Genomic DNA, 3177 nt, shown 5'->3' with positions numbered 1-3177 from the left:
TATATATTGTGAAAGTATTATATATGTAACACAACCTTTGCTCACATTTCTAGCAGTTTACTCAAACGTTGGCACATCTGGACAAATTAAAAACTTCTGCTTCATCATATTACAGTCCACATGTGGAGGGTCAGTATGAAACCTGAAGCAGAGACAGGAAACGACCGAGTTAAGGTAACGCAACATTTTATGGGTAAGAGGAAACAGATCATGGCATCTGATACCCGGCCATTACTTATGAATGGGGAAAAGAACTACGGAAATAAATTGAACAGAGAAAAAATTCAATGATTTTCCGCAGGTTTTCTTACAGACTGTGGAACAAAGGCAGGTTAGCAGTCGTATCAGGGATGCAAACAAACACCAATATATTCATCAGTTTTTAGGACATTTTGTCAAAACTATCCAAATGTTTGGCACAAATACTTAACTCATATTATTGTCTGTACATTATTTTTGCGTTCTCTATTTACCGTAGGTTTGGTCTGCTCTAGGACTCTTCCACAGTGCTTTATTATGTGTTGGTTCTTCCAGTTAAAGCGTAATTGCTTTTACTTAGCATAGCGTCGCCAGCTGTATCAACCATTACTTGCCGAAGAAACCGTTTTTGAGTTTTAAAATGAACTGTTATTACGTAATAATAGTCGAGAAACTAACTATTTAGATTACCAATATGTTATTACTTTATCTAAAAAAGGTATATTTGAGAATTTTCAGCGATGTTTTGAGCTGTGAGGCTAGCTAGATAGCCAACATCTGCTAGCTAGCTTGTTAACACGAATGGTAGCTAAGGTAAGCTAACTAACAGCCTAAATTGAAAGCAAAAGTTAGCTAGCTTGTTAGAGTTGTAGCTAAGGTAAGCTAACTAACAACGTAGATAGAAAAAGCAAATCATAGCTAGCTTGTTAGAGTGGTAGCTAAGGTAAGCTAACTAACAACGTAGATAGAAAGCAAACCTTCGCTAGCTTGTTAGAGTGGTAGCTAAGGTAAGCTAACTAACAACGTAGAAAGAAAGCAAACGTTAGCTAGCTTGTTAGATTGGTAGCTAAGGTAAGCTAACTAAGAACGTAGATAGAAAGCAAACCTTAGCTAACTTGTTAGAGTGGTAGCTAAGGTAAGCTAACTAAAAACGTAGATAGAAAGAAAACATTAGCTAGCTTATTTAGAGTTGTAGCTAAGGTAAGCTAACTAACAACGTAGAAGAAAAAAAGAAAAAAGCTGTTTACAGTGATAGACAGATAGATAGATATATAGATAGCTAACATTCGCTAGGTAGCGAAAGTTTGCTAGGTAGCTGAGAATGATCTCTGATAAAAACTCATTGTTTACAACGCTGCTAATGCTAAACCGGAAGAGGGACAAGGCACATAAAGTGAATAAAACTGTAATATTTTAACATTATTTAAATCGAGGCTTGAAACGTTTCTGCACACTTCTCTTTCCTGCACTTAGAATCTATCTCCGGAAGAATATAGAAATCTATAAGATGTTTTAAATGTTCTCTAAGGCTTTGCAGGTGTTTGATCAATCAACCAAACTTTATATATACCTTTTTTTATACGGACACTAACACAAAGTGCTCCACAAACCATCAACATGAAGCAATCCAAACCCTCCCAGTCTATATCATATCGGCATATAATGTGTTTTTCTAAATGTATTTGCAAGTGATAAAAGCAGAATATTTAAATGGTCTCTAATATTATGTTCATAAAGTAAACTAGCGCTTTTTACTTTAGAAACTTTATGTACATTTAGCTTAAGATAAGTAGAGTATTTTTAGACTGAGGTACTTCTACTTTAACCTGAGTAAAGGATCTGAGTACTTCTTCTGCCATCTCTGGTATTTAGTGACCATGCCAAATTCAAGCTGTGAATCACTCAGTGGGAAATAAATCTGTATAACATTCGGAAACGCCGAGCAGCGAAACAGACATTTATTTATACAAAAATGTTTTGGATGATTTATTTTCTGTCTGTTTCACTCTGGCCAGGCAACGCTTCACTGGTGTATTTATCATAGTCAGCATATAGAGGAACAGGAGACTCACACACACACACACACACACACACACACACACACACACACACACACACACACACACACACACACACACACACACACACACACGACGCATGCATATACTAAGATCTGACAAACCCATTGGTAATAAGGAAGAAAAATGTGGCATTTATTGATCTGAGGGGGGAATATAAGGCCTATTATTACCTTTATGATCATAAACCTAACCCTTGGGTATTTTTTACGCATTGCATCCTAACAACTTGTGTCGGCACGATGATTTTTTTCCTCACACACACACACACACACACACACACACACACACACACACACACACACACACACACACACACACACACACACACACTTACATCTCGGAGGCACCGGGACCCACCCTCTCTGTAGGTTGGCTTACACCTAAAGTTAATCTAGAAAGAAGTGTAGACATAATTAAACAAATAAAACATTAAATATTGACACAAAACACCCAAATAAATGAGTTTTATAAAAAGAAAAGAAATTGAGTACCAGTATGGAATAATAGAATTAAACAGCTGAAAAACAGTCAGTCAAAAAAGTGCTTTAGCTGCGGCCTACATATTGATTAACAGAAATAAAAGGTGCAGAAATCATTCTTCTTTCTTTACCTTTCTATGTTTCAATGAAATGATAATGTGTCTGCTTTAAAAATGAAAATATTTTGTGTGTGTGTGTCATACCTTTTCTAGTTGCTCTATGCAGCCCGAGTGAACTACAATCTTACAGGCAGCACATTTCTTCCTGGGGGCCGACTTCTTAAGGAGAAAAAACACACACAGCACAGAGGTCGGTGAGACACACACACACACACACACAGACACACAAGATCACAACATGTTATATATGATACGAGATATTTTCTGTTAAATCGTGAAACGTTCTATGAAGTACACCATTTTTATTTAGNGCACACAGCTGGGAGACCAGGGGACACTAAAGAGTGACGCACACAGCTGGGAGACCAGGGGACACTAAAGAGTGACGCACACTGCTGCGAGACCAGAGGTCCTCTGGTCTCGCAGCAGTGTGCGTCACTCTTTAGTGTCCCCTGGTCTCCCAGCTGTGTGCGTCACTCTTTAGTGTCCCCTGGTCTCCCAGCTGTGTGCGTCACTCTT

This window comes from Notothenia coriiceps, unplaced genomic scaffold (assembly GCF_000735185.1).
Source record: "Notothenia coriiceps isolate Sejong01 unplaced genomic scaffold, NC01 NC01_scaffold00037250, whole genome shotgun sequence".
Classification (NCBI taxonomy): domain Eukaryota; kingdom Metazoa; phylum Chordata; class Actinopteri; order Perciformes; family Nototheniidae; genus Notothenia; species Notothenia coriiceps.
This window is presented reverse-complemented; position numbering follows the sequence as displayed.